Below are 22,014 nucleotides of genomic sequence, written 5' to 3'. Positions count from 1 at the left end.
AGCAATCTAAGAAGGTAATTCCCCTCACCTACCCCTCGCCTACCAAGTCCCAATAAGGTGCTAGATCTAACACAGACACATAACATAAAAATTTCATTTTCATGTGTTTAGTCGAATTTTTGCTACTCTTTCTTCACACTTTTTTGATTCATTTGTTCATTCTTTGCATTGTTTATTTCTTCCATAATGAAAGTGCTTATGAAAAATGGACCAAGGGACTAAAGCCTAACCATAGCTCTAGGTCATGTTAGAAATGAGTGGAGTATTAAGACAATCACTAAGAGTCTAGGATTAACAAGCAATGATCCTGCATTGACCTAAGGTCAAGGTCAATTACTCATGATTAGCACACATAAAACCATATTTTAAGTGAGTTTAATTTTCAAAAAGTAAAGTGTTGAAACTTTCATGTATGCCTAGCTTTTAAGAATGAAAGGAACCATAGCTTAGAATAAAATTCACTTAATTGAAGCAAGCAAGGATATCTAAAGATAAAAAAGAGCATAGCATGGAAGGATTTCACCTATTCGTGCTCTTTTGACCATCTTTGAGCAAAGCATCCACTTTGTGTAAAGGCCTCTTGATTTCTTTTATTTGCAAGCCAAGCTTCTTGAAGCTAAGTGTTAGCAAACACAAGCTCCAAAAACCATTTATTGAAAGTCAAAAAAAACCCCGGGGGATTCACTATGGAAAAATTACCGCACCCCGTAAGTGCAAGATAGAAGTGTAAGATAGGGGGGGTTTTACAAGTTACATAAGCGTATAAGTTAGAGGTAGGCTCCTAATAATTTTTCTCCCAAGCTTAAAAATAAGGGAGGGGGATTCATATTTATTGGGGGATCGGGGGGGGACCCAACCCAAGTTGATTACTTGTAACAATTGGTCACTACTAGAACTTGGATGAATTTAGGGGAAGTTTTTTCACGTCGCACATCAAATTTTTCATCAAGCTGATCATAGATAAGGGTTGATTAAGAGTTGATTTACACCAGCTTTGGATGGGTCAAAATTGGACGAGTAGCCAGATTGTAGGCTTATAGAGCACATAGATTTAAAATCAAACTAAGAAACATTGAGGGTACATCTAGTTAACAATAGAAGTGGTTCCTTAGTACGTTTTAATCAGTTAGATCATGTGAGACCAAAATTTTATATGTAAGATAGGGGTATGATAGTTTTGTTCATTGATTAGCGTATAAGCGTAGAAAGGGGGGGGCATATTCCCTACTATGAGTCATATATAGGGGTTTTATCAAGGTTGTCCGCTCGTAGGTGGCATCCCATTTTAGATATAGAGTGAATCCCATGGGAGAAAAACACACAAAAACATTATTGAAATCCTGATGCTAGGGTATAAAATATCCATATATGCCAAAGGGATAAAAACACACAAAAACATTATTGAAATCCTGATGCTAGGGTATAAAACCCATATATGCCAAAGGGAAAAAACCCAAGGGAAAAATCATTCAAAATAAGTAATAAAAAGAATACTCAACTCAAGTATTAGTGCATTGAAATAAGCTTTCATGTAATCCAATCACACAAATGGAACAGATAATTTCAAGCCCAAATTTTAATGCACACTCTCGACCAAGCATGAATGCATCATCGATATAACTCTCAATTTAAGTACATATGCATATCACAAGGGTTTTTGCTTTAGTGCAATGAGAATTTTCCTCAAGCTAAGCACTAAACCATAAAAATGCATAAGCCAAAAAATTTGTGCAATGAGGTACATAAAAATGCTCACAATCATCACACACGATCAATGCTTTTCCTTCTTGCTTTCATGTTGCAAGTATGACATACAAATCAAGAATAGAGGAAGCAATATGAGGAATTGATTGTTTTCTCTCTCAAAGAAATCAAAATCCAATGTTGTGCTTTGGCCCAGGTCTCAATCATTAGTGCAAGAAAAGGAATTGCCTTCACCCTAAGCACTAAAAATGCATGATATATTCAAAAAGTTTCAATTTATTACATAGAGGATGCATGTAAAATTGATGCTACTCTCATCAATGGATGCTTTGAAGCCTACATTAAAACCAAAATTTTGCAAATTGCATTTTTCATACAAAGGTCAAGCAGATTTGTGAGTTCTCACTCTCTCTCAAGGGTTTGTTTTGAATTTAAATTGACTCAAACACATGCTTTTCTCACAAATGACGGTGTGAACCATAGCTTATGAATTATAATATTTATTCTTTTGTCAAAGAATCTCTCACTTTGTCATCTCCGAATGTGAGAGGCCAAGACAAACTATCCTTTGTAGGAAAATCTGAGTAGGAGAGGAGCATGGCTCAAGAGGGTTTGTTGATGAATGCATTTGTGAGTGAATGGCGAGCCAGGATGGTGAGCAAACAAAGTGTCAAGAGGCAAGTGGGTTGAGAGGTCAACAACAGAATCTTCTTGCATCAAATCCACTCCAATAGTGTGAGTGTTAATTGAGATCACGCCATTCTTGCGTTTTTAGTTGGCATTGAAGCAGCACATTCATGAGGCAACATGTGGGGCATTGAGCGGCAAAAACACAAGAAGAAGTTATGTGTGTATGAGTGTAAAGGGTGTGAGTGTGGTTCTGCGATAGATGAGGATCAGATGGATGAGGGAAGATGGGTTTAGAGGCCATGGACAAGTGGCATGGGACCTGTTAAGTATGGAGCCTGATTTACCCCTTGTAATCTTCTATGTTAAAAACGCACATTTTGTAAGGCCCCCATTATGAGGAGAAGCCATCGTCCATGAAGAAAAATAACTCGTCGAAAAATAAAATCACTCGTTGGAGACCAAAATTTTCACGCTCCCGGAATATTCCTTTTTGCCGGCATATAATGGCCGGACGGCGGTCAAAAAGTGGTCAAAAATCGGCCAGTCATTTGGCCGGTTGGCCGGTGGCCGGTAGTCAATGGTCGGTAGCCGGTGGTCAGAAGTCAATGGTCAATGGCCGGTGGCCGAATTCAATGGCTGGTGGCCAATTTCAAAGGAGGACTTGTCTTTTCAAGGGCGGCCACACATGGGCGGATTGGAGGGTCCGATTTGGACTTATCTACACAAGGGTGGCTACACATGGCTGCCTCTCATGAGAGAGGGCAACCCTTTTGGCCTATGAAAGGAGGCCATTTCTACATACATTTCATAGTGTGAAGCTGATGCAACAAGGTGGTTGTGAGGTGGTGAGAGAAGCAAGGTGGGAGCTCTATTAAGGGTATTATCCCTTTGTAACCTACTTTGTTTTGAAGTACTAAAGCCATTGAGTGGCTACTTTCCCGTGGACGTAGCCCACATCGGGTGAACCACGTATATTGTGTGTACTCTCTATCTCTCTGTCTCTACTCCTAATCTCTTGTGTGTGAAAATTATCTCTCTCCATTAAGTAATCTACTCAATTATCTACTTAGGTACGTCATATTTCCTAACAACTGGTATCAGAGCAAGGTTTGCTCGTAGCTAAATTATCTCAAGTAAAGGATTCCTTGAATTGAGTGGGAGTAATGGCGGAGGAAGGGAAGCTCAAGATTGAGAAGTTCAATGGCAAAAACTACCAACATTGGAAGATGCATATTGAAGACTATCTCTACCAGAAAGACCTCTATTTGCCACTAGGAGGGCAAAGAGGCCCGCAGTGATGGCAGATGAATCATGGATTGTCCTTGAACAAAAATCACTGGGAACAATACGGTTAAGCTTGGCGTCAATGGTAGCCTTCAATGTTTCAAAGATGAAGACCGCGGAGAACTTGATGAACTCACTTGATGACTTCTATGAAAAACCATCGGCATCCAATAAGGTATTTCTCATGAAGTGCTTATTCAATCTAAAGATGGCAGAGAATGGTTCAGTTGTAGAACACCTATATGACTTTAACACAAACGTAAGTCAACTTCAATCGGTGAAAATCAATTTCGATGACAAATTGCGAGCTCTCCTTATACTATCATCTCTATCGGATAGTTGGGACAGCCTTGTTATGGTTGTAAGTAATTCTATCTCTGGTACAAATACTCTTAAGTTTGATGCTATTGTGGGTGTTCTCCTAATTGAGGAAATGCGAAGGAGAAGCATAAGAGAATCATCAAGTGCTGCACTGTCAGTGGAAACAAGAGGAAGGCCTAAGGAGAGGTTCAAAAACTAAAAGGGTCGTGATCGCTCAAGGCGGAGCAAGTCACGCACAAAGTCAGTTCTTGAATGTTGAAATTGCGGCAAGAAGGGCCACGTAAAGAAGGATTGTTGGTCCAAGAAAAAGAAGGAGTCGGAGTCTCAAGACAACAAGCCAACATCGGAGGCCAATGTGGCACGTAAAGTAGAGCAAGATGCTCTAATTCTCTCATTAGACATGTGTCTAATTCCTGGATAGTAGATTCCGGGGCTTCATTCCATGCGACACCACACAAGCAACATTTCCAATATTACACCAAAGGTAATTTTGGGTATGTATACTTGGGAGGTGATGAAGCTTGTGAGATTGTTGACAAAGGTGCAGTTTCTGTCAAAACTGCTAATGGAAATGAAAGGAAGCTTAAAGATGTTAGGCATGTTCCTTCTCTTCGCAAAAATTGGATCTTTACATGACAATTGGACGATGAAGGTCACAACATTGCATTCAAAAACAAACATTGGAAGATCTCAAAGGGATCTTTGGTGGTTGCCAAGGGAGAAAAGGTTGGTACACTTTACTTGTGTACTGCTAGCACGCAACCTTCAGCTTGTGCAAAAACTACAGAAGTCGACAGTGTGGTGTGGCACTACCGGCTTGGACATATGAGTGCCAAAGGAATGCAAATCCTTCAAACAAAGAAGCTTCTACCAGGTTTGAAAGAAGTGGACTTAGAGTTCTATGAAGATTATGTTTATGGTAAACAAAAGAGGGTGAAAATTCAAAATTCTAAAAATGAAAGAAAAAATAAAAAACTCGAACTGGTTCATTCTGACGTTTGGGGTCATGCAAGTACACCATCACTTGGTGGCTCGTTGTACTATGTAACATTCATAGATGATGCAACTAGGAAAACATGGGTTTATGTAATGAATAATAAATCCGATGTGTTTTCCATATTTCAAAGGTGGAAAGCCTTTGTGGAGAATGAAACCATGGTACTAAGGTTAAATGCCTCAGATCCGACAATGGAAGCGAATATTGCAGCCAAGCTTTTGAAAGCTTTTGTGCTAGCAATGGCATTTGGAGACAAAGGACAACCCCAAGGACACCTCAACAAAATGGGATTTTGGAAAGGATGAACAAAACAATCATGGAGCGAGCACAAAGCATGTGGCTACATGTAGGCCTACCGCTTGAGCTTTGGGAGAAAGCTGTAAGTACGTCTGTGTACTTAATCAATCGATCACCCTCAACGGCATTGGATGGGGGAGTTCTAGACGAGGCATGGACATGTAAACCGGTGAATTATGCATTCTTCAAAGTGTTTGGGTGTGAGGCTTTCATGCATATATATAGAAGCCTAAGATCAAAGCTAGATGGAAAGTCCAAAAAGTGTTTCTTTATTGGCTATAGAGAAGGTGACTTTGGGTATCGCCTATGGAATCCTGAAGATGGTAAAATCTTTAGGAGTAGGGATGTAATTTTTAAGGAACAAAATATGTACAAAAGACTACTTGGAAAGAAAACAAAGAAAAGAAACAGGTGATGAGTACATGGAGCTAAGGACGGTGAAGACTCAAGGACTGCAACTGGTGACAATGTGCAACAACATCAACCAAATGAGGAGCCTCAACCTATTCCTCGAAGATCCACAAGAGCAAGTAGACCTCCAGAAAGGTTTGTTCTTCCTTCAACCATCTCTTGATCTCAGATTCTGGAGAGCCAGAATCATACGAAGAAGCTATGCATCATGAATCCAAAGAAGAATGGACGAAGAGCATGCAAGTGGAGATGGACTCACTACATGGCAACCAAACATGGGAGTTGGTTGAGTTGCCTAAAGGTAAGCGGGCATTGCAGAACAAATGGGTGTATAAGGTGAAGGAAGAAGAAGATGGGAAGAGAAGGTACAAGTCTAGGCTTGTGGTAAAGGGGTTTTCTCAAAAGAAAGGTATTGACTTCAATGAAATATTTTCTCCTCTTGTAAAAATGAACTCAATTAGGCTTGTCTTAAGCCTTGTGGCTGCTCATGATTTAAATCTTGAGCAAATGGATGTAAATACGGCATTCCCTCAAGGTCACTTAGAGGAGGAAATTTACATGATTTAACCAAAGGGGTATGAAGTAAAAGGTGAGGAGAAAATGGTTTGCAGATTAAAGAAGAGCTTGTATGGTTTAAAGAAAGCATCAAGACAATGATACTTGAAGTTTGATCGATGGATGTTGGATCATGGATTCACAAGATGCAACTCGGATCACTACATCTATACGGAGAATTTGGGAGATGGGAAGTTCATCATCCTAATGTTGTATGTTGATGACATGCTGATTGCAAGTGTTAACATGCAGGACATCAAAGACCTAAAAGAGGAGTTGTCTAAATCTTTTTCAATGAAAGATTTAGGTGTTGTAAAGAGGATACTTAGTATGAAAATATCAAGGGACAGGAGGAAGAAGACAATAAAGCTATCTCAAGAGGATTACATCAAGAAGGTACTAGAAAGGTTTGCAATGCAAAATGCAAAAACAGTTTCTCACCTTTGGCTAGTCATTTTAAACTAACCAAGGATATGTGTCCAAAGACACAAGAGGAGATAGCCTATATGTCTAAAGTTCCATATGCTGCAGCGGTAGGTTTTCTAATGTATGTTATGGTCTGGACAAGGCCAGATATTGAACATGCAGTGGGAGTTGTAAGTAGGTTCATGGACAACCCAGGCAAAGAGCATTGGCAAGCTATGAAGTGGATACTTAGGTATCTAAAAGGGACAACAACAAATGCTTTGTATTTTGGAGGAACTGATATTCATTCTTCAAGGGTATGCTGATGCAGATATGGCAGGTGACAAAGACACTCAAAGGAGCACTACTGGCTATGTCTTCACGGGTGGAGGCACAGCAATAAGATGGGCTTCAAAGCTGCAGAAAGTTGTCTCACTTCCTACCACGGAAGCAGAGTATGTCGCAATGACGGAGGCAAGCAAAGAAATTTATGTGGCTTCACAGATTCTTAGAAGAGCTTGGATTCAAACAAGAAAAATGTGTCTTGTATAGTGATATCCAAAGTGCTATCCATCTTGCAAAGAACTCAGCCTTTCATTGAAGGACAAAGCACATTGAGGTGAGATATCACTTCATACGCACTCTTTTGGAAGAGAGACAGCTAAAGCTAGGAAAGGTGCATACAAGTGAAAATCCTACAGACATGTTTACAAAGGTGGTCAACAACGAGAAGTTGAGCTTTTGCTCATCTTCAATCGGCATTCAAGGATAAGAAGCCAGGATGGAAAGCAGTCACAGGTTTGGTTTGGATATCAGTCTCCAAGTGGGAGATTGTTAAGTATGGAGCCTGATTTACCCCTTGTAATTTGTTGTGTTAAAATGCACATTTGTAAGGCCCCCATTATGAGGAGAAGCCATTGTACGTGAAGAAAAATAACTCGCCAGAAAACAAAATCACTCGCTGGAAACCAAAATTTTTATGCCTAGTCTCGCACCGGAATATTATAGCCGGATGGTGGTCGGAAAGTGGTCAAAAACCGGCTGGTCGTTTGGCCGGTTGGTCAGTGGCCGGTAGTCAATGGCTAGTGGTCGGTGGCCGATGGTCAGAAGTCAATGGCCGGTGGCCGATTTCAAAGGAGGACTTGTCTTCTCAAGGGCGGCCACACATGGGCGGATTGGAGGGTCCGATTTGAACTTATCTACACAAGGGCAGCTACACATGGTTGTCTCTCATGAGAGAGGGCATCCCTTTTGGCCTATAAAAGGAGGCCATTTCTACACACGTTTCATAGTGTGAATTTGATGCAACAAGGTGGGTGTGAGGTGGTGAGAGTGAAGCAAGGTGGGAGCTCTATTAAGGGTATAATCCCTTTGTAACCTACTTCGTGTTTTGAAGTACTAAAGCCATTGAGTGGGTGCTTTTCCGTGGACGTAGCCCACATTGGGCGAACCACATATATCGTGTATACTCTCTCTCTCTCTCTCTCTCTCTCTCTACTCTACAATCCCTTGTGTGTGAAATTATCTCTCTCCATTAACTAATCTACTCAATTATCTACTTAGCTACGTCATATTTCCTAATAGGACCAATGGGTGATATTGACAGAGGGAGTTTACTTGGCGGGATGTTATGGGTGGTGGTTTGATCTGAATCAGCGGCACAAATTTGTATGCAAGTGTGTTGTGTGTTGATTTGGCAAATCATCGACCAGTGAACAGTATCCCCTTCGGGGGGGTGTGTGTGTGTGTGTGTGTGTGTGTGTGTGAGAGAGAGAGAGAGAGAGAGAGAGACAGAGACTGTGTGGTGAGTTTTCAATGGGCAAGGCAAGAAGATCCATGTGTACATTGTAGGTGTGATAGCGCATGCATACAAAAGCAACAACATGGCAGTATGTAATCAGTGCAATTTATGTGTGTTGTGCTTTTTTTTTTCTCTTCCCAAATGTAGGCAGCACAAGGATGGGCCAAAAAATGTCAAGCAAATTGCACGCCAAGCTTGTTTCTTTGTTTTTTGTTTCAAAAAATCTCAAGGTGAAGTTGTGTGAGGGTGAGTGCTCATTTTTGGCAATCCTTGTGGTTTTGTATTTAGAGACAGACAACCTCAACTTATACACAAAAAGAAAAAACAAAATGTGTGTGTACGTGTAGCTTGTTATAATTCTTCAATTCTCAATCCTCATAAAGCATTTCTCAACCCATTTCAAGCCAAACTCTCAATGTACATACCTCACATACAAGCATACTTCACAAAAAAAATTATCAAAAGTTCTCAATTAAATTCCACCGGATAGCATACATGCAAAAGATTGATTCAAATTCAATGAGTATGCTTATATCCAATTTACTATGTGCACACACTTGAATTTTGTAAGCACATATGGTTGCTTATCATCTCAAATTGAGCTCCCAATGCCATTTAATTTGATTTTGAATGCAAGATCTTTGGCATACTTAATGTTTTAATCAATTAAATTCCAATCTCATCTCATATTCTTTTTCACACTTAGTTGAAAATTCCAAAAATTTCCTTTGAAAATTTCCTTTGAATCCAAAAATTGATACCAAAAGCGATTTTGAACTCAATCAATTACATAAAAGGATTTTGATCTCCATTGAGCCTTTGGGGTTTCCCTTCAAGTCATTTAGTAAATCACACACAACATTTTGTCCATCTTGATCACAATGTCCCCAATTGGACTTATCATTCTAGTTTGCACGACTTTCCATGAGTGAATTTCAATTACAATTACACATACATCAATGTTTTTGAGTTTTTGGGGGCCATGTTCATCTCATTGATCAATCATTAACATGGCAAAAATCTTCACAATTGAGACTCAATCGAGCAATCTATCTCAATCTTTGAGCCAATCTTGTGACACACACATCAAATATTTGGCCAACTCATCATCATAATTGATTAGAAAATACCAATTATTCGTTCACACATTGGATTGCACATGCCATTGATTGGCATACACACCCAAATATAGACCAAATTTTTATGCAACAAATACATCAATTTCATATTTTAATGCCCAAATTGCATACTTGATCAAGCATAAACAAATGCATGCATCCCTAATTCACCTAATCAAGCAATGCACACACTTCCAAAATTAAGCACAAAATGGCTCGATTGAAAATGCGATTGGGTATATCCCTAATGCCACATTTGATGCACATTCTACAATCAAAAAGAAGTGTCCCAATTGACATATCAATCATTGAATCAAGTGGTCTTTAATAGGACACACACACTTAAATTTTGATCAATTTTTTGGCAATTAGACATATCCAATGATTGCAATTGCCTAATTAACACATCAATTACATGATTTCACATTCACATATCATCAATTTGCTCAATTTATATGCATGCACACATACTTGAATTTTATGGCAGTTTTTTTCCTTTTTGGTGCACTACACGCACATTGATCTTTACACACACATGAATTCTTGATGAGAATTAAGCATTATCTTGTTACACACAAGGTTCATTATTCAAAATTTAACATTAATTTCATCCCAAGTGAATCAAATTAGGTGCAAAGTGCAGATCAAAAAATTGATTTTCACACCTAATTGTAGCTAGTGATTAGCACATTATGAACCACATTAATCAATCAATAAATGAAATGAGCAAATGAGTGCACTTACATTGTAATCACACTCTAAGCTATTCTTTTTCTCCATGTAAAGATCCACCATTGCAACCAAATTGGCTCCAAAATTGGCCAATGTATGTCAAAAATCAAACACTCAAATCATCAAATTAAGAACATGTTAGCACCATTAACTTGATTAGAGTGATGATTCAACCTCTTATAAGGGGATTAAACATACATTACACATCAAATGTTAGCAGTTAGGTTAGTAAAATTAGTCAAATGTTAGTAAAAATTAGTGATTGTTAGCATGAAATTAGCATGGACTTAGTCAAAATTAGCATGAAAATGAAGCAAAATTAGTAATGGTCAGCATGAAATTAGTGGAATTGCGATGAAATTAGGGGGTTTGGGGTATTCATAACTCAAAAATTAGCTTCCAATTACTTGCACACACAATCAAAATTAAACTAAAATTGAGCTACACACACTCAAAACCGATGAAATTAGTAGTGAAATTACTCTTATCAAAGCATCATCTACTCCTCTAGCTTAGGCAACCGCTCTCGAGCAACAACGCCAAATGTAAGGAGGTAGTCATAGCATATGCTAATCTGACAAAAGCATCAATCCGAAGAGAGCAACACCCGGCTAGGGTATGGAAACATCACAAAACAGAGTGTGAGGTATACCATTCAATGCTATGCACAACCCCGTATTTCAAGATGCTTGAGCACGGTCAAGAAGGGGTTTGTGTTTCCTTATTATAATAAGATGCGCACAGAGTATCTAGATAAAGTAAAAGACAGTAGTGAAGCCATCCTCAAGCGCACAGTGGTGGACTTTGTTCCTGCATATGGTTGCACTATAGTGTTGGATGGATGGACCAACTATTAGAAGAAGCCACTCATCAATGTGATGCTTATCAATCCTAGAGGGTCTATGTTTGTGGAAGCCATTGACACCTCTTTAAAAGAGAAGACCACTGATTATCTAGCAAGGATATATGAGCACGCTATAGCAAAGGCAGGTGGACCAAAGAATGTAACTGCAATTGTCACAGATAATGCATCCAATTACAAGGCTGCAGGAAGGGCTATCCAAGTTAAGTACCCAAAAATTACTTGGGTGCCATGTGTCACGTATACTCTTGATTTTCTATTAAAAGATATTGGAAAAATGATCGTCATAAAGCAAACACTGCTAGATGCTAATCATATGGTGAAATTTATTAGAGAGCATCAATTTTTGTATGCTTTTTTTTATTAAAATCACCCAACAAAACTTTGCAGATATTCTGTGCGACAAGGTTTGCAACCGCATAATATGTTCTTTCCACCTTGCAAGAAGTGAAGCCTGCATTGAATGAAACAATAGCTAATAGATGCTGTGATGCATGGCTCAGCAAGTATCCTAGCTACCAAGAGGCAGTTGCAAGATATGTACAGCTTGTGAACTCGCAAGTTTTTTGGCGCAATGTAGAGAGAATTGTCACCTTGGCCAAACCATTTTTAGATCTTTTACAAATAGTTGACAAAGGCTCTTTTGTCTTTGGTTGAGTCTATTGGTATATGTCAGAGGCATTGTGCAAAGTAAGAGAGCATGCTGGTTTTGGTGCAAAGGACAAAGCTTCCATGATGATAGCTGCCAACAAGCGATGAGTGCAATTGCATATGCTGTTGCATGGTGTTGCATTTGTGTAAGATCCTAAATTTGAAATGCACCAAAAATCAGCCAATTAAGAAGTCATGAGTGACTTCAAAACAGTGTTCTTGCAACTATTAGGACAAGAGGATGGGAAGACTTCTTTTCATCAGCGAGTTGATTATGCTAATAGAAGTGGCATGTTCCAGGATCCATCACACAAGTGTGCCTCTATGGTGGAAGGAGTATGGTGGGGAGAAAGTGGAGCTGCAACACATTGTTGTCAGGGTTCTATCTATTGCAACATCAAGTGGAAGCTATGAGAGGAGCTGGTCGGCTTTTGACTTTATGCATATTAAGAAACAAAACCGGCTTCATGCTCAACATGTTGTTGATTTGGTTTATGTTTTCTGCAACATGAGACTCATTCACAAGCCAGTGAACATTGCGACAACAGTAGCACAAAAACATATGGTATTTTCCAAACCAATGAACAAAACCGGCTTCATGCTCAACATGTTGTTGATTTGGTTTATGTTTTCTGCAACATGAGACTCATTCACAAGCCAGTGAACATTGCGACAACAGTAGCACAAAAACATATGGTATTTTCCAAACCCATGAAGCTATAGTTGCGAAAGTAGACGATGACGATGATATGGAATGGGAGATGGCTTCAGAATGCTCTAATATGGATGAAATAGATGATATGGTTGGTGTGTTTGATGGACACGAAGATGTATGACGTAAGGTCTATAAGTTTTGCTCGCTGTGAGTGTGAAAATTATAACACTACAACATGTTCACCTCTCTCTCTCTCTCTCTCTCTCTCTCTCTCTCTCTCTCTCTCTCTCTCTCTCTCTCTCAAGTTACTTTTGCAATAAGAGTCATAATTACAATTAGATACAATACAATACAATTTTTGCCGATCGAGAATACAAAAATGGCCAGTTGAGGGGATAAATGACGAGCTGTGATTACAAAAAATTGTAGCCCTTTGCCCAAATAGACAAGGGTAAAGTGAGCAAAGTGCTCAAACCAAAGATTGAGTCAGCTCATTGAGTAGTTTGTCTATGTCAAACTCAGCATTTTCAGGCATAAGAGATGGGCCTAGAGGCCCTTGCTACAAAGAACCAGCCTGATCTGGAAATGGACCGTAGAGTTATGCATAATGTTGCAGCTTGGCTTGGGTCTCGGCTTGGGTCTCTAATAGCTCTATCTCAAGCTCAAGGATTTTGTGTGAAAAATATCAGGTGTCTCTCCTTGATTTGCAAGATCTTGCCCTTGGCTTGCCAACACAATGAGTGTGTCTGATTCTTTGAGAAGTAGAACTATGGGACATTTGTGTGGAGGCATTGGATTATTGGCATGACTTGCAGCCACTTTCTCTGCAATTCAACCATGCCAAATGCCAGAGTTCTTGGGGCGGTCTGACCAATCCACGCATCTCCCAAGGATGTCGTGAACATAACATTGCTGTATAAAGTAGAGTGCCATTTGATTGTTGTTTGGCATAACTCTCTCTCGGCGTATGAATCTTTGTAGCAACACTTGTGCGAGTACTTTGTGCTGCAAATCTAATAGCTTTACAGGCGCCGATTCCTTGGCATTTCCACTGATTCAAAATAAATGTTGATGTACAAAGTGGCTTGGACATAGTTTCTTGCACTCCTTAAGACTGAGAGGTTCGCCTTGCAACTTGGACTCATCCTCTTTGATCTGTGCAATAGCTTTGGGATCTTTCTCCTGACCATAACGCTCTCTCTCCTAGTTGTAGATGGCATGTGCTTCGGTGTGGTTAAGTTCTTCTTCCATATCTGTCAATCAAGCAGACATGTCATCATGAGAAATATTTGTTGTAAAGTTAAACAAGATATCTTAATCTTGCAGCAATAAAGAGATATAATATTTATTACCATGTTGTTAGAAAGAGACAAGATAATTTGATCAATTATATAATTTAAAAGTGCAACTAAAGAGGATCATAAATAATTCAGCACTTCAATCATCACTTGGTAGTAGACCAGAAATCGTAACAATGTCATAGCCCACTCTATGGGCACCGTTTAGACATAGGGAAAGATCAAAGGTGTTAGGTCAAGATAAGGGATTGTTTTGCTTGCCATTCTCAAGGTGGGTAAGTACATTGCCTAAAAAATCCCTTTTGTTTTGCTCTTGTGGCACTTCCATGCACTTCAAGAGTCATTTACAAGTATAGCACATGGAGTAAATATCCATGGCTTTATTCCAGGGAGGGGGATTAGTAGATATGCATTCTGGGGCAGCCCATGGAAAATCTCTCTCACTCTGCTTTCTAGTTTCTATTTGTAAGTTGCAGAGAGGAGGAAAGCATGCCGTTGTGGGAGTATTTGTGCATGACCCCCCACAATGCTTGCATAGACCCCTTCTGTCCAAAGTGAAGCATCATGTTGCAGGAGTGAAGGTCATTGTGGAGATAGTCGTGCACATGTAGATAGTTCAAGGTTCTAAAGAAGAGCGTTTATTATCTGCAAAATGTTATGTTGGAACAACTCTATTGTTCCCTTTGTGGTTACATAATTGCAAAGGGCAGGTTGACTACCATCTGCAGTGCACTCTCTTATCCACTTCTCTACATGGCCACCATTCCAAAAACGTGAAATGAGCATTGGACGCTCTATAGGGCGGACCATGGCAAGTGGATAAATGATGTTGCAATGAGCGATGTCCAAATCCGTGGCCTCATCCTTGACTTGCTGATCCACTATGGGTCCACGCAAGTGGATTTTGAATATTTTTGCTGCATATATTGGATCTTTAAAGGTAGGGTGTGTGACATCTACACGTTTCACATTTGCCCATCCCCCTTCTCCTAGCTGCGGAGCCTGTATATTGAAGACTGCAGTTTCTGGCAAAAGATATACCACAGGGGGGAGCTGAGATTGATCGAGTGCAAGAGTGGCACTAGTTAGAGTCTCTACTCTAACCATAGTCTCTGGTTTTGCAGTAGCATCAGAAGATCTGACTTACACTCTTGTGTGCTTTGCTACTCTTTCCAGCTTTCCCTTGATCTTGAACTTAGTATACAATTGTTGCACAAGTTGTATACAAGTAGCTACCCATGGAAAAGTAATTATTTTAGGGTTTTTAGATCGTGAAATTTTTTTTGCAATTTGTCCAATAGACTACTTGACCATGTTCAGTAATGAACCTGATGTCATTAAAGATATGTCAAATGCATTATGGGATATAAATGTGTGCTGAAGCTGCTCAAAGACACACTTTAATAAAGCCTCTATGAATTGGTAATACTGTTCCGGAGCCGAGGGATTTAGGCAACGACAAAGCTCAAGCTCGGACATGTGATGAAAGTGACATATTATCACTTCAAAGACAGATTTTTGGTGATGTTTTTCCATCTTAATATCTGCCATATCTGCAAGATATAATTTTATAACATAAATGTTCTCAGAGAAGAAGAAAAACTATCAATTTGTGTCATGTTTGTTAATCCAAATTTAATACACAGTTTGACTTAATTCATAGTAGCAAACGGTGATATATTATGATTGCAATACATACATTGTACAATAGAGAGGAGAATACACAAAGGGAGAAATGGAGAGAGGTGAATAGGCCAGGAGTGTGAGGTACACTCATCACAAGAAATGGACCCTATTATGTGTGCTACATAATACACGTAAACGATCGGAGCGTGAATATGAACAACCTCGCTGGTGTGAGGTACAGTCAACACAAGTCTTGGATATTGTTGTAATGTTGATTGATAGTTTAATAAAATTAATCCTTGATGAAGTGTGTGAAATGCACAACACAACCATCAGCGGCGGATAATTTAAAAATCTCATATTGTGGTCAAACATCGTACCATTTACATCCAAGACAACACCAATTAATCTACTAATAAGTGGTGTATCTACATATCAAAAAATACAAGGCGTGTCATGCTAAGATGAAGAGGGCATATATATATATATATATATATATATATATATATATATATATATATATATGCATCTCTTCACTTTTAGGTAGACAAACGTATCTCTCATATTTCTATGTAGTAAGAACAATGATGTGACTTAAACCAATCCCTGATGAAGGGTGTGGAACTCACAACACAAACATCAATGGACAACTTAACAATATCAGATGCAGGCCAAATATCATATGTATTTACATCCAGCTCAACACCAAGTCATCTAGTGATGAACAATGACGTGTCTTTGGAGTTCAAAACACAAGAGTAACCAGTGCGTCACACAATGATGAAAAGGCAATAAACTATGCATCTCTCCACTCTCCGTTTTGACGAATAGTGAGAAACCTATTGCCACTCAAGAGTGATAGGTGTAGCATCATGCCTACTGCACACCACGAGTCGATCATTGAACCCTAAACTTAGCCCTGTGGTGAGAGATAGACAACTGCACGACACAAGTGAGAATCCAAGTCTGTCCTAAAACCCTTCTTTGCAGTGAGCCAAGTGGTTGCACAGCACAAGAAAAGTGACTAATTTCTACACACTTCTAGAGTGAGCCGGATGGCTAACGTGTCTTTGGAGTTCAAAACACAAGAGTAACCAATGCGTCACACAAAGATGAAGAGGCAATAAACTATGCATATCTCCACTCTCTGTTTGACGAATAGAAACTCTTGTGTGTACATGAAACAAATGATAATTTGAGTTGATCTAAAGTTGATCAACCTATAGGCCACTCAAGAGTGAGAGGTGTAGCCACATGCCTATTGCACACCATGAGTCGACCATTGAACCCTAAACTTAGCCCTGTGGTGAGAGATAGACAACTGCACCACACAAGTGAGAATCTAAGTCTGTCCTAAAACCCTTCTTTGCAGTGAGCCAAGTGGTTGCACAGCACGAGAAAAGTGACTAATTTCTGCACACTTCTGGAGTGAGCCGGATGGCTACACGCCGCCTTTAACCTGCAAGCCAACCCTGTGGTGAGAGTAAAACATCTGCACCACATGAGTCTAGCACAACACACAAAAACAAGTTAGAAAAGAGCAATACAAGTTGAAAATTTTACCTCAAGCTCTGGTTGTCCCAAAATCCTCCTCAAACTCTGGCAATCTCAAGCTCTGTTTGTCTCAACAATCTTCTAAATCTCTAGAACTGCTTTCGATCGACAACGGTGATGGTTTCTTATATAAGATATTTTTTGATTGAGAGCAGTTCTAGCTACACCATGCCATTAGGAAATATCGGAGGTCATTTGGAGGGCCTTCTAAGAAAATGTATTTTTTGCACTCTCTCTCTAGAAAAAATGGCAAATAAAAGAGCTGGGTCTTTCATAGTAAAAGTTCAAAAAGTGTACTTTAAGTAGATTCCTTACTCTTCTGAACATTCGTTCGTAGTGATTGAGGGATAATCCTCTTTTCAGTTGCATTGAATGAACCTCGTCAATATGGAGGGAATGAGGCTAACATGGAGGGACGAAGGCGCAGCCATTATTCACTTTCCATTAAACCTGCACATTTGGCTAATGGCGCACTCCTCAAATGGCACAAATGTTACCCAGAAACGAGCCAAATATCACCTTCACATTGATTTGGACAATGAGTACCAACCATTGATTAAGCGCAGTAAAACAAACACACATATACCTCCCGCTTCCATAGACACGCTCAGAGCTCAAGGAGCTAAACACATAGATATCTGGACGAGAGGCTCTCTCTACCCTAAGAATCCAATGACTAATGCGTCTCCACCGTTTTTCAATCCTACAAGCTTATTGACCTTTGCTGGTGATGGAGAAAAGGGCCTTCTGGGTTATTGTAAATCACTTACAAGAGAAGCTGAAACTTACAAGAGCATTCTCCAAGCTCAACAATGTGAGATTGTTCGCCTTTCACATTTACATTCTACAGATCAGGTTACCATTTTGCAACATAAAACAGAGGTACAAGAACTGAAAGGAAAGGTGCGAAGTTGTCAAATGAAGGACACCATCTTGGGTGGTCGTATCCGAAAGAAGAAATTGCGCAATCTTGAAACATTGCAGGTTGCATCAGGAGGTCTCAAGAAAAGAATCCGAGCATTAAGGTGATGCTTCTTGGTTGGCTACATTGTCTTAGTTAAGTAATCTTTTTGTTTTTTCTTGTTATGCATTGTTTTCATGTGCCTAAATAGTGTTAGTGAAGCAAATTTTCTGTTATTTACTTATGCATTGTCTTCATGTAGAGATTCAATCTATCCTGACAAGGAAAACATTGACCCCAAAGCCAATATAGGAAAGAAGTTGAAGCCACTTATAAGTAGAACCCTGGTAGCAGATATAGTACATGACAAGAAGTTTAAGGTCCTACAACGAAATGTAGTGGACCGCTTTATTTCAGAGAACTCAGTGCCTGCAAAAGAGATACAAGGCACACTTGATTCACTTGGTGTAAGCAAAAGAGGATATTCGGCTATCCAAAAGTCTGTCTCATCCATCTTTGTTAGGAAGGGTATAAAATCCAAACTTCTACCATCAGCCTCAAGTGTTTGGAAAGAGAGGCTTCAGCTTAACGAGGCACAGGGAGACTATCTTGGACAGCCCTTTCATATTAAAGAAACTTACAGTGGCCATGGAGCAAACATGGCATATGATGAGTTCAACAATATTTTTATGGACCTGCGGATATTACAGAAGAGAATGGTGGAGTTTTACAACATCACATTTGAAGAGTCACGTGGGGTATTACATTTTGTGTTAAAACTGGATGAGTGTGAGCTTGTTAAAGAGAAAAAGCTAGAGCATGTTACTATTACTTTAATGAATAGAGCCCTCTCAAAGTGTCCCAGTGATGATCCTTTATATTTTAGTGTTCAATCAGAATCTAACATATGGTGGCTTGGTACGTTTGAGGTAAGCGAGATTTTCAGGTAAGCTCAAATGTTCACATCTACTTAAGTCTCATTTATTTTGTGTTGCAGGTAAAGAAAGAAGATCATGAGATTCTATATTGGGTGTTCCATCGAACTAATATTCCGGAGGTGATTGATCGACAGACTAACCAGGGAGAGGTACTACTTCTAGATGGAAGGGGAGACTTTCAAGTTCAGTGGCATCTTGCAGGTGACCTCAAAACATTAAAGTGCATGTATAATTGTGGAATGGGTGCAATGGAAAAGTCACCGTGTTTGTTCTGCATGGAGCCTGCAAAGGTCATGGACCCAAAGTGGTGGAGAAAAGCTCCAACACGTCACATTGAGGATCCTGCTTTTCGACCGGTTTTGAAAATACCACTTGTGAATATCCACATTTGTACAATGCATGCCCTTTGTAGAATTGTGGAGAAATTGGTCTACTTATACATCGGGTTTGCTTGGAACATTAAGAACTCCACAGAACAACAAGTAGCCCTGCAGTGCTTAGAAATGGTACTGTCAGATATGGGGCTTCATGGTGGCAATGTGAAAATCCAGCGGGATGAAAAGAGATCAACTGCTGAGAAGGATGTCCCATGCAAACCATCCATCGGCGGGGTGAAGGCATGGAGGTTTTTATCTAAGCCCCAAGGTACAAGATATCCAAAGCTAACAAAACATGGAAAAATATATAACACATCTTATGTTAGCAAGGTAGAGTATCAGAGCTGGAAAAAGCTACATATTGCAGTCAAAGACCACGAACCAACTACTCGTAACGCGAAGGCTGAGGTTTGGCGGTCAATAGACGTCCTATTTTTGATGTGCGACAAAGATGACTGGTCACAAGGTGATATGAACAAGTTCAAGGAAAATCTCAACCTTCTGAAAAAATCATTCAAGACAGCATGGACAGACACCCAGATTACTCACTACATGGTATTATCATGTATTTCTTTCTCTCTTATGTGCAAATATGTGACTGTAAAACATTCTAACTAATCTGTTTTCATATCCAGCACATCATCTTCAATCATTTGCCATATTTTATACAGAAGTATGGGAACCCGGCAATATGGAATACCCAAGGGATGGAAAAGTCTCATTACATGGCGAGAAATGCTTATTTCAGGCACACACGACATGGTGGCTCTCGAATCAAGGCTAACAGTTTGAGAGAAATATTTGAATGGTTCTATCGTAGAATCATTCATTGAATGCAGGCAAAAGAACTCTTGGCAAATTCAGCAACAGCACAAGCCATCAGACATTTACAACAACAAAAAGTTAAAAGATCAATGGCATACAACAACTCCGGAGCTCGTGAAAGTCAACGAAGGTGGAGAGAGACAATGGTGTATGTGAATCACAAGTGGAGAAAGATACTCTGAGTGGATGACATTGTACAAAATTTATGTAATACATGATCTTATACAATTGCTACTTGAAGTGTATCAAGATTTTGAAGGTTCAATTTTGTTTTTTGGCACGTCACCCTTGTAACGAATCATGAGATGTTTGCCATACTCTAAAAGTTCATCTGGGTTTTGTCTACCAAGAGCTAGTGCCATTGTTGTGTAGGTGTAGTAATACGCTGCCCGACCACCTGTATAGCCTGGGCAGTAACCAAAACAATCTCTAGCAAACACTTTGTCCACAAGAATGACTTTATCTGCACTTTTGGGCAGCACCGGTCCACCCAAGAAGCGTGATAGTGTCTTGAATGTGTAAGTTGCTATTGAACCCTCTTGTGACATGGAATTGTGAAAAACTACTATCGGCGACTCGCAAAGCTTTGAAAGGTACTGTGCTAGGGCCGCATCCCTTCCTCGATACTCTCTTGTCCGGCGCCGAAGGAAGTCATCCTTGTCAGCAATCCAAGACTGCACATACCATGTCAGAAGTGACACAAAGAGAGAGAGAGAGAGAGAGAGAGAGAGAGAGTTACCATGAAGCTCTCATCCTGCAGAAAGAGGTTTTCTTGCCACAGGTCTACAGATGTAGTTGACCCCTGACCTGAATGGTTAAACCAATCCTCCACTTCTTTGTTACTTGTTGATGGTCTTAGGCTTTGTCTTATTGCTTGGAAGGTGGCTTCATCAGGTAGTGTCTCCTTGTATTTTTCAGCTTTCTCAAAGCATCTTCGAAGGCATTCCATTGGATTGCTGGATGTTTCCATTGCCTCATCATCACTACTATCCTCTGAAACAAATCCACTCCTCTCCTCTTGGACTCTGGAAATAATAGCCAGGGAGAAATCCTCCCTTAAATAAAAGACACTTTGCACATCATGTAAGAAGATATAGGTCCTGTCTCCAATCCTGAAGTCAGGCACAGCAGGCAACATCATCTGAGCATGCTTCTCAGTGAAGTTACTGACATCCAATGGAAGTTTGATTTCTGTGGTTTTCACAGAGAGCATCTTACTTCTTTGTACTTCAATTGCCTCAACCTCAAGGTCAACTATGTCTTCAACCTCCTCGACTTCTTGCATATGAGTTGTCTCCTCGCATTCTTCATCTGGTGCTGCATCCTGCTCCTCTAACACCTCCTCAGGATTCTGCATGAGGAATCCAAACAGGCTGTTCAGGTAAATCATAAAGCAAAAGGCTTCCTGAATGAGTTTGCATTCTTTTTGATGCAAAGGGCAGGCTGAATGTCGGCAAGAAGGTGGTAATTCCCTATACTTCTTCAGTCCCTGTCCCTTTCCACCACAGTCATTTAAATGCACAAGAGTCATAGTAGGCAGAACAACCCTTCCTACCTGCACCATCACTTCAAAATTATCTCTGTAGGACTGCAAGAAATTACTGTGCTGAGCTAACAGGTCTTCAATGTCAAACTTTGGATTAAACATAGAATGAACTAGATTAAACTTGTCCCCAGCACCACAAGATGCTGCAAAATCAAACAGCCTCTCAGCAGTTGCAGCTGGGTCTTCTAGAGAAGACACATCCTCTTTGTCTTTACATTTAGTTGCACAGGGACTTCCTTCTAGCACATCTGTATCATCTGAGAAGTCTATATTCCTCTTTCTTGTATTTTTCTTCAGAAGTATTGTAGAGGGCACCACAGCCTTGTAGGGTGAGGGATCCTCTTGCCCTGGTGACCTCTCTGATTGATCTTCACCAATTGACTTTTCTTCAGATATGTCCTGACAAAAGTCAACAGTTCTTTTGGCAGATACATTAAGCAACTGAGCCTGCAAGGGTTGAAATCCTGGCACAAGCTCTGGATCAGGTTTCAGCCTCTTCTGCCTACTGGACCTTAATCCTATTCAT

Source organism: Adiantum capillus-veneris, chromosome 24 (assembly GCF_014529385.1).
Source record: "Adiantum capillus-veneris isolate H3 chromosome 24, ASM1452938v2, whole genome shotgun sequence".
Classification (NCBI taxonomy): domain Eukaryota; kingdom Viridiplantae; phylum Streptophyta; class Polypodiopsida; order Polypodiales; family Pteridaceae; genus Adiantum; species Adiantum capillus-veneris.
Note: the sequence above shows the minus strand (reverse complement) of the source record.